The sequence below is a fragment of the Helicoverpa armigera genome, chromosome 8 (assembly GCF_030705265.1).
Source record: "Helicoverpa armigera isolate CAAS_96S chromosome 8, ASM3070526v1, whole genome shotgun sequence".
In the NCBI taxonomy this organism is placed as follows: Eukaryota; Metazoa; Arthropoda; class Insecta; order Lepidoptera; family Noctuidae; genus Helicoverpa; species Helicoverpa armigera.
In genome coordinates this window covers 11,570,286-11,586,825 of record NC_087127.1, presented here as the reverse complement: position 1 = coordinate 11,586,825, position 16,540 = coordinate 11,570,286, and the positions used below count along the sequence as shown (strand labels likewise).

At 33.6% G+C, this 16,540-nt stretch overlaps 1 protein-coding gene across 2 annotated transcripts in view; it reads left to right on the top strand.

The window, feature by feature from the left end:
- Positions 1–9,190: 9,190 nt before the first annotated feature.
- Tn (thin) overlaps positions 9,191–16,540 on the top strand; it is a 101,152-nt gene continuing 93,802 nt past the window's right edge. For both annotated transcript variants that reach the window (XM_064035736.1, XM_064035734.1), the window contains exons 1-2: positions 9,191–9,267; positions 13,338–13,412. The gene's annotated coding sequence lies outside the window, so the exon portion shown is untranslated. The remainder of the gene's footprint in view (positions 9,268–13,337; positions 13,413–16,540) is intronic.

The window sequence follows — 16,540 nt, the reverse complement described above, 5'->3', positions numbered from 1 at the left end:
ATTAAATACTTTTAGTTTTTTCAATTGTTACTAAATGACCGACAGTCAGTATCATCCAAAATCATGAACTGCACATTTACTATGGCGCATGTTTGGTCCATGGTGATCTCAAATTCCAATCAGTCCAATCGTAAAATCATGTCCATATAGAATGTATCAATTCAATGGTATTTACACATTATTTCAGGGAGCGACTATTAACTTGTGCTCATGGCCAAGACAATATTATTGTAATGTGAACAAAACTATTGATATAGTCACAAAATATTGATTTATTATTACAAATAAAGTTGAACAGGACTTGGCTTCTATGCGATCTCAAAACTTTTTACGGTGGAGGAATTGCGTAGAGGATTGGCTTTTTTTACATTTAATGTTTTTGGTGGGATCTAATTTATTTTTTGTAGGTCTCCTTCTTCTCTAAGTATATAACAAATTAAATTAACTTACATGCAACTAACTAAATATGTAGACCTAAACTAGCACGTAAACAACATTTTTTTTAAAATAAATTAAACAATTTCGAAATTGTCGAATTTTTTAATCGAATATCTTTTAGAATAAAAGAGATTTATTTCAGAGGTAGATGGCGCTATCACATGAAATTGTTTTTTTTTTTTAACTAAAAACCGTAGCGCGATTTAGACCAGGACAACGCCATCTATCGAGCGAGCATGCAGTATTTATCGCACTGCATTAATATGAAAGATTTTATCATTATTCATTTTATTTTAACCTAGCTTTTTTATTCATATGTATGTATATTTAATACATATTAACAATATACCACACTACGTAACAATAAAACAAATAGTAACATTTTGTACATAAATAAATAACAAAGTTATCAATGCAGTCAAAATTCATACACAATGTTCTTGAAAAACCGCAAATATAAATTTGTTTCCTATTTTTTATTAAGTTTTAAGGTTTTTATATTTTTTCCTTTATATGTAGCTAATAACCTATCTTGGTGCCAAATTTGAAGGTTCTAAGTTTGCTAGAAGTACCTTAGACTTTTGATGATCGGTCAGTGAGTGAGTCAGTGACAAAATGGTGTAACTTTGATCGCTCATAACTCGTAAACTATTTATTCAAATTTCTTGTAATTTTGGGACTGAGCTTGTTCTAATACTTACTCTTGGTCATCGAAAACCTAAACTCCTAGCTTTGTTCACATGGAAGATACAGGGGGCTGAAATAGCCGCGAAACGCTTCGAGAAAAGATGGTACGGCCGTGCCCGCTTTGCTCGAGTCTTGGCTGGGGCACTGCCGTGCCCTCAGATACATTAATGGTTTACTATTTCTGCTTCTATTGGTGAAAAAACGGGACCCTCAGATAGCCAGACACTGCCGTTAATTTTTGCATTGACAACTCACGTACAAAATATAACGCATATTTTTTAAAAATGCTGAGGTGAAAAAGTATAAAAAAGAAAGGTTAACTTTGAAGTAAAAAATACAGAAAAAGCTGGCTACATTTTATTTTCCAAAATAACACGCTTAATAATCATAGAGGGACAGAATTATACAAAGTACACATTAACTATTGTAGACTTTAAAAATTCATAGTCGCGTACATTCGTATGAATAATGTATTTTGAAATGTTTGCATTTGCAGCAATTTTTGCCTTTGAGAATATATTCGAAACCGGGATATGCAAAATTTCTCGAAAAATCTAGAAAAATATAAAAGTTGTATGACACTTCGGTTTTCCAGAAATAAAATGCTTGAGCTGTCTACAAATATAGTATTTCCGTTTTTCCATATCATTTGGCTTCTATTACGTGAAATTTTATTAAAATTTATTCAGTTATCCTGGATCCCAGACGCATAAAATGCAGGAGATAGCTATAAAATCTGGTGGATTGCTTTCAAGTTTGCCATAAAAAATAAAAACATATTTAGGAGTATTGTCGTGAAAACTGCTATAATAAATATCGATTTATTGTCTATCTTAATTTTTAGTACATTTTCTTCTATCAAGTAACAAAAGCAAAGTAAGAAAAATATATGATTACAAATATTTTTTTATAAAATATTTAAAAAGTACCTGATATTATACAGAATACTTATCCCTTTTTATAAAGCTCTTCTCCTAATTAAAATCGCCAAACATACGATCCGTTCAATCATCTGAAAATAATTTCCGTACCAAAACAAACAACTCATTTTGGTAAGTAAACAAAAACATAATTTAGAAAAAAAGCAGTCTCACCGATCATACGGACGATTTAATTCCTGTAAAAGTATTTTTGGAGAGAATATGTCTAGGTTGCTATTCCTATAAATTGCGTTTTATTTCCTGTTGATACAGGTTTTAAACAAGTATTATTATACATGACTCAAATCAGGTAGTCTATGTTGAAAAAATAACGATAACCAAACTATAGCCGATTATCAAATTAAAGCCGGTCAAACGGTCGGTCGGTATTTTTTTAAGGCTAGCTAAGATTAGGCTATCGTTATAGTTCATGATGCAACCCACCGGTAGTGGTATACTATATTAAATACTTATTATGTCTACATGATTTGGAAGTTAAGTTAAGGGTATCGGGTTGCCCGGGTAACTGGGTTGAGGAGGTTAGATAGGCAGTCGCTTCTTGTAAAGCACTGGTACTCAGCTGAATCCGGTTAGACTGGAAGCCGACCCCAACATTATTGGCAAAAGGCTCGGAAGATGATGATGATGATTTGGAAGTTAAGTCTAGAAGCTTACAAAAAAATAAAAACAAATTGAGAACCTACTCTTTTTGTGATTGGTTTAAAAAGTATATTTCAAACCACCGCAAACCCGTGTTAATTTTACCCCTCGCAAACATAAGGGTAAGCTTGTTTGTAGTGAAAATATTCATATTTTCAGTGTGGCAACGTGTGGGCTCTAAATATTTGAAAGTAAGTGCGCCCGTTGCTCGCTGCATCCGGAATTTCCTTTGTAAATGCGCTGACTTAGTGTAATGGGGCGTGCACACTGGCGTATTTGTTTAGGGAAACAGCCGTTTTATTCGCTGGGAAACTGGGAATGAAATAAACTAAGTAGGTGTTTGCGTTTTGCTTTAGTTTGTAGTTTTAGCGGGAGGTTGTGGAGTGAAATGTGAATTGTGACGGCCATTTTTAAGTTTTGATAAATACCTAGGTTGATGAATACTATTCAGTAAAATTAATTAATGCTTGGAGTAGATTATCAATCTAGACTAGATTTTTTAATGATTTTTATAGTAATGCATTTCGCATAGACATGTAAAAAGATACACATCTTGATAGAAGATTTGGGGAAAAACAAAACACTTTTTTACCTCGAAAATTTAACTCAACTCTTTATGAAACCAGAAAAATCCTTTTGTCGCTTTTTTCAACGACTCCCGGAGGCGTCATTTCATTGTTTTTATGGCAGCTGCTAAAAATAAGGATACTCTTTATTTGTTTATCCTCAGTGGGGATATAAACAAATGTGGAAAAAAACTTACCCGCATACTGCAGACGAGAGAAAAAAATATATTTTATTTTATTACAATTTTGATTCCAATCAAAGTTTTCAGTCCGTCTGTAACCGGCTTATCTGATCTTTGAAATGTGCGTACTACCATTCATCTTCATACCGATTTATGAGCCCGAACAAACGTTCGGCCGACTAAAAGCACTCTTACAGTATTTTCCGAAGCACGTTGAGAATTCGTTTGATTCAACCCGTACCTCGTCGAATATCTATGTGGATAATACTTTGTGATTTTTATGTAAAATGGTATTTTTAATATCGTATACGGTGGTGTGCTAGGTCGTAGATAGCTGAAGATATTTTATGAAAATGCTGAATTACTGTAAATTTTATTTTATACCCATATCCCGACTACTTTTTACATCCAGATAAAAAGTTGCCTATTACCCATATACCCTGTTAAGCCCTAGGCTCTACCTATGTTACAAATTGTTTAAATTGGTTCAGTAGTTTGTGCGTGAAAACAGGCGGAGCTACTTCCTACATTTATAACATTAAGAACTACAGGTTCTAGCTCCTAAAAATACTCCACATAGGTACCACAAAATAACATGCCCCAGAAATGATGACAGTCCACGAATGCACTCAATATTTCTCCCCAAAGAGCCTTTCGCGAGATCACTCTTAACTTTCAAGTATTAAAAACCATTACCACTACAAATATGGAGCGTCCTGGTAAAAGGCTCCATCGACATTTCGATAGCCAATTCCAAGTCGGAGTGGCAAATACACACATTATCTGAACCACTGAAGCACAGTTTAAATATATTCTCTTAAAACAGCTGTGAAGCTACGTACTAACTCGGAACAATGTCACTCACACACGCATGTGCTCTATGCGCGACACTCAGTATTACAGCACCGGTTGGTAAAAGCTCGGCGATTCACATGCGTGTGTGAGTGACATTTTTGCCAACGTAAGTAGGTAGCTTCTTAACTGTACATCTTTATTCTGTGACTGAAGGTACAAATATTTGTTTTCGAACATGGAAATTGGTCCTTCTCTCCAAGGATTCGAAAGGCCAAGTTTTTGTTTTTCGAACTTTAAATTCTGTCTGGCAGATGGTCTTTTGTTTTTCTGTTTATGATTCTTTATTCGGAAAGTTCAGTAAGAGTGTATTGAGATGTGGATGTGTGCGTTTTATGTATGGAATATTTTAAGCAGTGATTTTTTTTTCTCCTGCTGCTGAATTTCTTTACTTTTTATACAATGTAAATTACTAAAGTACATTGGGTCATTCCTCGCTGAATCTACAAAATTAAATGACAGCCGAATAACTAAAATTAAAGTAATTTACAGTTGAACTACAGTAAGTGTGAAACAAATATAATTCATTAACATACTTAAGATCTATATTTTTTATTAAAAATAAATATTCCGCAATTATTCTGTCAACCGTCTATTCAAGCTGACTTAATATTTAAATCAAACGCTTTAACAAACATTAAATCACATCGAAGGCAATAAAACTAAGATCTGTAAAATATACAAATGTATTATTTCAAATAACAAGAGATGCCTAAATCCAGTCTCCTTAAAAAACGTAAATTCCATTAGCCTTAAAGTACTAAGCCAAGCCAAATTGCTATTTAGCAATAAGACCGCCGATTGTACTGTGTTTTTGTATGTTGTGATGTCCTGTGTTGTGTCTTGGTGTACAATAAAGAATAATCTATCTATCTAAGCCAAGGGGCATAATATAACCTCCACAGAAAAGAGTTTAAAAAAATATTCGAAAAAAACATCATAGGCAATGGAGTTTTCGTCAATTTCTTCATCGGACCCTTGAAATTTAATTCAAACGATGACCCAGCCTTTTTTTAAAATCGAAAGTTTCACAAACAACCTACTTTTGGTTAAAAATGGTCCTTTTATACCTTCTATGAAAAGGTGTCGAGCCTTTTGATAGCAAACGTCTTTATGTAAAATCTTGATCAAGAAAATTGATCTATTTTTATTTTAAAACACTTTTGTCAGCGGTTTTTGCATCCCGTGGTTCTTCGATAAATGGGCTATCTAACACTACTACTAAAAATAATCAAGTCAGCCCAGTAGTTCCTGAAATTAAAACAAACAAACTGTAGATATAATTTCTATTATAGACCGACGCGTGTGGTGTGAAATAGAGATTGTTTATTTTTAGTCTGCAGTAAGTAATAATTAGTTAAGAGTCTATGGTCTACTTACAATATCATGGACTGTCGGAGCCGAGATGTCAACAGTAATAAATAAATGTCTGAAGTTTAGGATTCAGTATTTCTCACATTGACTGGTGCGTTAGACTTTTCAGTCTTGAAAAGTGTGAAATGAAAATCTCAGGCTACTGCAGTATTAATAAGTGCAATAACTCATCTTGTTACTCACACTTAAATCACCCTAAAAATATTAGCACCAACCACAAGCAGACCGTTCTATCTAAAACTTCTAATACGTTTTCCATACAGCGAGCAAGTTGCACTCGCATTAGTGATGCTACATTAAACCGGGATCAACTTTTTGACGAAAACAACTTCGTATTCCCATGATGGATGGTCGCGAAGAAGATCGAACGCGATAACCGTAATGTGAATATAGATATTCGTAGCTCGTGTTAATTTTGACACTGTAATTTGAGTTTTGTAATGGCTTTTGTAACGTAAAAATTGCGCCATTTATCTTCTGCCTTCATTGTTGGGTTGGAACTCAATTACAGATTATATCTTACTTTCAGCGTGTTTTTATTTTGTAAGAATTACCGTAAGTGCCATTAATCTTTGAATACCCATCGTCATTTTGTTACGAAATATTTATTTTTACATATAAAGTCCCCACGTAAATACGTAAACATTTCTCGAACATTCCTCTCCATAAATTATCTCGAAACTCATTTTCCAAGCAGGTCACACGCGAATGTTACCAGATGTAAAAATAATGCAGCACTGACATTGCATCGCACGTGTTTGTGCTGGCAACCCACGAACTCACTCACATTAGCATAATTCACCTCTGATTATGATTTCAAGTGTTTATAGTTTGTCTAAAAATAAAGTGTTGAATCGCTCGTGAATTTATTTCTGTTAGCATGTTTGTACGATATAGTTTTGGTTATTTTTGGGTTCTACCTACGCCTGATTCAGATTCATACGTGGTGTAAACGTGATTTGGGTAGATACTTCGATTCACTTCAGAAATGCAAAGTTAATTGGCGAATACTATTGACCTTTATGAACTAGATTTTTCTTAATTTTATATTAAATAATTACCGGTATATTTCAGTATAATTCCGTCAAAAATAGTTCACATTATAACAGCATTTTCATAATAACGCCGGTGTCGCCCTTAACCCGTTCACCGTTGCCAAAAATACCCGCTGGAAGAACGCGTGCCAAAGCTGCCAGGATGCTTGGCGGTATTGCCAGTTAATGGCAATGATGGGCAATATTGTGACGGGCAAGATTAATTGGCGATATGGGAACGTGTTACGGAAACTGTACATATAAAAGTGTATTTAAAAAAAGATAGTTGAGATAGTAATTTTGTAGATTTTTGTTGGACGATCCTAAGGGTGTGTTCAGACCCGGCGAAAGCAACGCAAATGCAAGCTTCGCGGCATTTTTGACAGCATGCGACCAACACATTCGTCAGGTCTGGACGCACTCTAAGATTGGTTAATTAGCAGTTATTTAGCTTAGCAGCTATCGTAACTTGCAGGACGAAGGATCGTTATTTACTGTATTCGCACTGTTTTTAATAAAACGAAAAATATCGAAAGTGTTTATTTTAAGAAGTTTTCATAAATATCTTTTAAGTTTCAGTTTTCATAAATAAATGGAAAATGACAAGCAATATTTATATTTGAGTATGATCATCATATGTTTGGAGGAATTCCAAACTTATCCATATTTGTACTACACGGTGTGTTCACGTGAAGTATCTTCATCAATGTCATTATTTTCCACCTGATTAATCTTTTACATCTTTATTAATTTAGATTTATTCTCAGTGCTGTTTATTCAGAAGTCACAAATTACAGTTTTAACAAATAAACATGTTTTAGAGAGGCGACAACTGAAAATGCAGTCATTTTAGGTATGATAAGTTAAAAAAATCAAGCAAAAGCTTTTCGATTCCTTGCGCTTGTTTAATAGGTACCTAGTTTTTTGTTCATACAATTCGACTATTTCAGTAAGGTGACATCACAGATACTCATAAAATAAATAAGTACTCACAAGCGGTCACGATCAAATATTTTTTTTATACTTAATTGAGCCTGCAGAGTACATCGCAATCAAAAGAAATCCATAAATTATTACCCTGTAAAAACGATTCTCAAAATTGAAACTAAATCTCTGTCAACCAATAACACTCAACCGCTCAATTGTATCCACATTACGAAATACAGCTGTCTGCCAATACGGATGCACAACTTAGCTATTTATACTTGTCACCCACTTAATTTGTGTGCAGCTGCCATTGAAATACTGCATATTGATATTAATGATTTTTTGGACTTTTTCATTGTGTTTCGGAGGGCGCAATAAACTGTAGGTCCCGGCTGTCATTAAACTAAACATCCTTGGCAGTCGTTATAGGTAGGAAGCCAGTGAGTCCGACAACCAGTCTTACCTAGGGGTATTGGGTTGCCCCGGTAACTGGGTACAGGAGGTCAGATACGCAGTAGCTCCTTGTAAAGCACTGGTACTCAGCTGCATCCAGTTAGACTGGAAGCCGACCCCAACATAGTTGGGAAAAGGCTAGGCAGATGATTGCTCAATTGTAGCCACATTACGAAATACAGCTGTCTGCCAATACGGATGCACAACTTAGCTATTTATACTTGTCACCCACTTAATTTGTGTGCAGCTGCCATTGAAATTGTGCATCTTGTAGTACGGGTTTTATGACATTTTAATACAGTATATTTATGTCTTTAGAGCAAACTACTGTTGAAGGCACGTAAATAAATGTGTCTTATAAAATTACCAATTTCATGGAATTTTAATAGCCACCACAACGAATATTAAATTAATTAAAATATGTATCTTAACGATATACGAACTACAAGTACAATTCAACAAATAGTTGGAACCTATTATTACATTATTATTTTGATTATAATTTTGAGTAGGTACACAGTAATTGTGATTAATGTACTAAAAACATTAACAGAAACGAAAAATAATTATAATATTTTGAATGAGTTCAAATTAATTTTATAACCGACTCGCTATTAGTTTAGTCTTCATGCAAACATCACTTTTTTGTAGGCTATTAATTAATTAGGTACATTATAGAGTACCTACAATTTAGGTATCTGTATTTGAAATCCGAACATGCATTAGGTAACACAACATTGACATATGTCATAACGTTTGATTTAAATTACTCATAGTTTTGTAATTAATATTTTAATAAGTGTTAATGTCTGCCAATGCTATTTCACAAAGTCTATTCCAATATTGATCCATCTTAAAATGTTGAAATGAAAGTAAAAAAGTCCAAAGATCTTTCTTAAAGAATTCAGGTAATTCATCATATACTTCAACAAGACATGTTTACAAAAACTTTGCACTATTTACAATAATGACACAACATGAAAGTCAAACTTAAAAAAAAGAGCAAAAACTAGACGTACTGACACCAAAACTTTATAAAAAAACTACAATGTGATCCAGATATGTACACCGGCACTCCACACGAATGAGTGTCGCATCTTTTTTTAGAATTTAGCGAACGAATCGCGACTGGCCGAATAGAAGCAGTATCTTTGCGTTAGGCGCGCGCACTACAGTAAGTTACCAAAGAGGTTGCATTATTAAAAAAAAAATGCAATGACAGCTCAGCGAAATTTCCCGCCGAAATGATCTGTCAAAAAGTTGTTAATATTTTTTTTTCGTTTTTAAATTAGTTTCGTGAATTTTTAATTATGTGTATTTTTTTGAGTATTAAATATTAAATTAGTGTTCGGTCATGTTAATTACATAAGTGATAGTGACATAGTGATGATTAGTGGCAATTATTTTGTGTGTCAAGTTCTTTTTTTTTCGTTGCTGTGTGAAATTGGAGAGTGCCCAGGCGCGACATATCTATTTTAAGATTGTTCTTTCTAACATTTTATTTTAGATATATTTAACTAACACTAACATCTGCTTTCTGTCTTTGATCTGATGGTAAACTTAAGACTGGTTATAAAATTTGTAATTTCTGTTAAGTATCATAATGCTCATGTCCATAAAAATACTCTGTAGTTCAAAAAAATGTTCACTGCTAAATGCATAATCATTTTTATTGAATTTTAACCGACTGTTATTACAATAACAGTATAAGAAATATACTTACATAGAAGTTGCATATAGAAATATTTTTCCCAAGATCATCAATGGATTTTTTAAAACACTAGCGGCGTGGGTGGGTTGTCGTGCTCTTAAGCACATATTGTGTCGTACTCACCTTGATCCCGATTTGTAAAATACATGATTCGTTAATTCATAATTTTCTACTTGATACAAAATTTTGACAGTAATGTTTCACTGTCTTTTTGGCTACTTGTGGACAGTTAAACTATCGAAAACATATAGGTAAATAACATACCTAACAAAATGATAAACGACGCTGCCAGCATTGACATACATACAGACAGCAGCAATATATCAAACCAATCCTCACAGCTTGTTAGCTCGTCTCTTGTTTTATTACTGCCTCAAACTGCCTCAAACAGAACATTCAAATTGCTTCCGCGAATGAACCTCAGAAATCCATCCACTATAGAGTCACGACAATTCCCATTCACAAGGCGATTTTAGTCATACACTGCAGACTCAACAGTTGGCCGACAGTTGACCCGATGTATGCCAATTTTGTTTAAGGAAATCTTGATTCCAATCAGTTTTCTACCTGATCTTCAATACTACTTGATCTTTGTAATGTGCGGGCTACCATACATCTTCATACTGATTTATGAGCCCAAACAAAATATCGGCCGACTAAAAGTTTGTAATCTGGGAGCTCTCAGTCTAACCAAAACTATTCAGAACACCGAAAATACGCGCCGTGAAGCTAAATAGCAACCGCTATAAATTAATGGCTATATTAATTAGTAAGGGTAATTTCTAAACGATTAATATATGTGAAATTATTCAAGGTGACGTAATAAATTGTTATGTTTTCACTCACTTAAGCAACGGACTTGCGATTTTCAAGTCGTTTAGTGAATGGGATGCTCAAGATTTGCTTTTAAATGTCCGTATTTTTCGTGTCCCACATACTTTATTGCTGTGAAGATTACAGTAAAATAATTGCTAGTGAATTTTAGAAAAGTTTAGTTAGAAATGGCTTGGTTTTATTTGTGAGGATAGATACGTGCTTTGGGTTAATGTTTGTAGTACTAAACCAAATTAAGGATAATTTTAGGAAAATTGTCTTGAAGCTACATATTTTATGTCTTACTATTTTATCTGTGAGTGCAATTATTTATTCGTGTCTTATAATATGAAACTGTCTTTAATTCTTCTGATGAATGACAAAATACTGTACAATTCGCTCATAATGTCCTTAACATTTCTACCTACACAGTTTAGCAATATTACCATTACTTCAACAGATATTTTAATGTCTTGCTACTGTTTTTGTAAGTTCTGTTCTTGTCATTACTTTTTTTTTCATATTTCATTAAAACTACAATCAAGCTTCGAGATTTTAGACATAATACCAGTAATTTCTTTTCAATAGAAAATTAAATGTTATCCACAAAAAATCGAGCAGGTACTTAGCGGTAATATTAAATTTTTACAAAGACAGTCTGACTAATGGTCTATACTCAAAACTTCCCAAGTTCAAAGTCACGCAAGTTAAATACTCGTTAATCCATCTAAGCTTACCTTCGCCTATCTGAGAACGCTTAGTAGCTACATATAAATTAATTTACGAAACTTTGACTCAACAAAAGGGTAGATTAATTGTGTTATGTGAAACGAAACGTTTGGTTCGTGAAACTGTTAATGTAGGCGAGGAAGCTTGTTGATTTTAGGGAAGTGTTAGTTTCGGATATAAGGATAAAATACATTTGAATGTAAGCTAATAAATAACTGCTGAAAAAGCCTATGTGGTTGTAAGAGCCTTTCATGTATTTTGCGGTAAATTTTTTGCCCAACTTAGAAAGGCAATGTTTATTGATACATTTTCAAAGGTTCATGTCGATTCAATTGCAGATATTAAAAATGTCTTTAGTTAAAAAAAGAACAACTTTTTCCACGATGACAATGCCGTGAAAAATAGACGCTACTTACAGTCAAGAAAAAATAAAGCTTTTAATAATATCAACATTATCTTGTATGATAAAAGCAATACCCACTTTTTGGCAGTCAGCTACCTAAACTCGGTCAAAAGTCCAACCAATCTGTTCATTATTTGAAACATGTAAAATTAATTATTATAAACATTTTCATGATTGGAAATCAATATTGAGGTAATTTGCAAGAAATGGTCTGTGAAGTTTCTACTTAAACTTTCCTCTGAAATTCCTCGACATTTTAATGTATTTGGCAGGTCTAATTTGATATTGTGAACGGAATAAACCCATGTTCTAAAATTGGTTGCTATGGAAGAGTCTATAGCAACCGCTTTTAGAACTGTGGGCGTTTTTATTAGGTCTGTCCTTAAAATTTTGTCAGTGTTGAAATAGTAAATTAGATTAGTACTGGTAGTAGTAATAAAATTACATTATTTGGGCTGAGTAATTAATTTTTGGTTTTAGCTTACACGTGTATCTAGTTTACATTGTTAAGTCTTCATTACTTTAGTATTTTTCTGCCTACCTACTAGCTAAATACGTTGACTTTGGTTTGAGTCTTACTGGACGTACCTAAGTACCAATACTACATACCTAGATCGACTGTCTGACGTACTAAACCCATTACCTGGGCAGCCCATTATCAATAGGTTAGACCAGTAAACCCCACTATTTATTCATTTATTTCCAAACTAACCCTATAAGGTTTTCGACTCATTACCACATAATATGGTTTTGTGTTGAAGGATAAATTACAGTCTGATTTTGCTTCCAAACGTTGTGGCCCCGTTTATTAAATTCCGTACGAGTAAACATAGGCATATTATTATCTTAATCACCTACATATTCAAGTTAAGCTATAATTTATGTACAACATTAAGTTCTAGTCCTTAGAGCATTACGCTCGTTTGCAGAAGGATGTTGCTTGGTCATGGATTTGTTGATCACAGGATAAGAAATATAAAAAATATACGTACCTACCTACGTATGTATGTAATTATAACTGCTGTTAGTTTTTGTTGTTAATCGTTTAATTCTTAGGTATATTTGGTATAGGATAGTTGTTGGGTAAGGTACACAAAATAAAAGCAAATAAACATTAGGACTTTTAATTTATTTACTTATATTTTTATTGGACTATTGATAGGCAATCTAGATTACCTAATTTAGACTTTTATTAATGACCGCTTACTTGTGAGTCTTGTCCAGAGTTTGGTGTTATCTAAGTTATTAATACTTATTGTACTAAACCTTTAAAGGTCATGTTTAATTTAAATTATAATACCTAATATTGTACCTAATATAATGTCTATAATATCTAATAATTAGCCCTCAATAATTAATTTTAACAGTAAAATATCGTATACAAGAAAATGATTTGTTTTTAATTTCCAAACAAATTCCCTTGGGACGCAGGTAAAACCGCTATTTGTGATAATTCGCAGACCCAAAAAATTAACTCGGGCACTCTCCAAAATATAATAACTTTTCGTACTTAATTAGACCATAAACTTCAACAGCAAAAAACATCTGCGAAGAAAGACTGTCATAGACAATTCTTTTTTTTTTCCAGGTGCGCGGCCATAGTGAACGAAAATAGCGGTAGACGTGAGAATAGACAACATGCTGCTACTTTTTCGGTTGAGAGGTAAGATTTATTGCATTTTTTTCCTTTTTTCCCGCCTTTATTTTCGAGTATTTCTTTCATTAGATGTTTGTGGTGATATTTTCGGTTTATGTAGCGGAATTTTCACTTATAATACCACAAGAGCTTCAAAATTATCGGGTATTTCCCGATAGGTTCGTTGCAAACAAATGAAGGAGTCAAGTTTTTCAGGTTAAAAAATTTTTCCTGAAAAACTTGACGACTTTATTTGTTTGCAGGGAACCTTGAGGGAAATGCCAGATAATTATGAAGCTCGTGTGGTATTCGGGAGATTATTTTTCCGACCCAAATATCGACCAATAGAATTGCACCATTCGACGTCACGTGGTACAACCTACATGGTATTATACTGATTATTTTTCCGACCCAAATATCGACCAATAGAATTGCACCATTCGACGTCACGTGGTACAACCTACATGGTATTATACTGATAATTTTTTTTGAATATTTTCTCTGGTCGTTGCTACGTCAAACTGACAGGTTGTGGCCGACATTTGGGACACTTCGGGAAATGTCGGCCACAACCTGTCAGTTTGACGTAGCAACGACCAGAGAAAATATTCAAAAAAAAAATATCAGTATAATACCATGTAGGTTGTACCACGTGACGTCGAATGGTGCAATTCTATTGGTCGATATTTGGGTCGGAAAAATAATCACTTGATTTACTTGAAGTTTAGAATAAGGTTTTGTTTGGAACAAAAATGTTTATTTTCGCAATGCAAATCCGAAGAGTTTTACGCAAAATGTATTGTGTAATTGGGTGGATCCACATATAATATCATCAGATATAAAATACAAAATACTACTAAACTTAACAAAAATAAAAACAAAAAGCAGAGATAAGATTGTAAGCACGTTATTTGGATAGAACGGATTTCCGTAGTATAGGTAGGCTTTTGACATTACTTGTATCAAAGATATATTTATAGTAAACAAATCAGCAGATAGATACATAAGTTATCTAAGTCCGCAGTAAATAGACACACTTAGGTAATATGTATGTTCCCAGTTATCTTTAATACCCCAAGACTTATCGACGGCGGTTCAATAATAAAGGTTACCGTATTATCTGTGAGTTAGCTGCTTAACGTGAGGTAACGACTTCCAGCTTAGCTGTCGTCAGCTAATGGCAGCGCTTAAGCTTTAATCGCGTCTTCTTCGCTTAGTTACCGATATCGAAGAATTACCGGATAATATGTGTGTTTAAGTGAGCATAATTTTTTGTTGTCATCGACTTTAAGAAATAGGGAATAGAATTTATTTTTTGAACATCCATACTTTATTCTAGCGGGCCTTGTGGTTTCACCCCCGTCCCGGGGGAACTTCTTTCCATACCTACCCGGACAAAATATGCTACTTGAAAATAGTCTAATTTTTCGATAGTGAAAGAAAGAAAGAATTTTCAAATCGGTTCAGTAGTTCGGAGCGTTTACAAACAAACACACAAAATTATTAAAATCGCCGACGGCAGCTACATAGTTAAACCTTTAGGTATTCGTTCAGCTACTTTATGACAGGCCACGACAGCCCTTGCGTATAAGACTTACCTGACAAATGCCACTGGCAGCCCTACCAACCTGACCTTTGTCCCATCAGGTGTGCCAGTAACTCAGTACGTATTCAGCGCTGGCACGCCACACTTCCTAGATTCACCTGTGCGCAATGTATTTCATCATCAATGGTATATTTGGACGCTTATTTTTAGGTTTTTATTTATGGATTTTTTATAGTGTGTTTAGTAGTGTATGATTAATTTGTTGGAGTAGATATTGGTGCTATTATTTGTCTATTTGCATTTGCTGTATTTTTAGATTTGCTTGTTATTAAAAATTGGACAATTCTTATGGACCTCATTACATAAACTATGTAGGTACTAGGCCTTAAAATATAACTTATGTTAATCGAGAAGAGTTTTACTACATTGAGATTTTTTCAAATTTGGTCCCTAGTTTCGGAGCCTTTAGGGTAAAAACAAACAAAAATTTCCTCTGTATCGTATTAGAAAAGAATAATAAAAAATTGCTGTAAAAACACCACATATTTAGTGAATACTCATTGAGGATCTTCTAGAAAAATGTAGACGCTACCAAAACATATTCTCAATAAACTTTTAAATAATCGATGTCTTTCACAACTAAGATAATACAAAATATTCCTTCACTATTCCAATATAACATACGATGATAGATTTAGCGCCACTCATAATACGAGCATTTGGCAGTCACAGCCGATATTCGGTGCTAAATTATAATCACGTGCCAAGTAATTGGATCAATTATCGGATGGCATTTGTTTTGCTACTTAATACCTTTGTGAATTATATTCGTGTAATAGTGTACTTGTGTGTGTGATCTCTATTTCAGCCTTCTCACACTGGTGTGTTTTCCGAGTGGATTCGGGATCCGGTCGGAAAATTTGCCAATTTGAAAAGGCTGTAAAGTGATAAAAAATGTCTGCTTTCAGAAGTTATAATCAAAGATATGTAAATTATAAATATATGGTCACTGTGAATCTTTTACTTTCAACAATTTTGGTTAAAAAAATAATAGAAAAATTAGAGGAGGACGGCACAATATTTTATATATGCGTTATAGTTCATATTATTCCTCGAACATTCAAATAAAATCTTGCAAAACCTTAGTAGAAAAAATACTCTTAATAAAACGACTTTTTGCTCTTGGCATACTGCCAATAGCAATTTACCAATTGACATAGCGCCGATCTTAAGCCAGTCGACAGTTGGTAAAAACTAAACATTTAACAAAATAATCCGGAAGAATGTTGGCAGTAAAACAAATTGCAATATGGGTAAATATCGGAAATTTTATTGAAGTGATTGGCGAGTTATTTTAGCGTACTTTTTCTTGGAAAATGCAATCATATCTACAGTTGAGAATCTATTTGACAAATCATATTTTTTTCATATCAAACAGATAGAGAGAAACAGAAAATATGATGTTCATTATTGTCCATACGTGTCCTTTTTACTATTAAAACAAAATTAGGCAATTAACTGTCGCTTGTAGTATTTTCAAAACAATACCATTCAAGAAAAGAGCATACTTCTTTTTCATAGACCAACAATGCACTTACGATTTATCCGG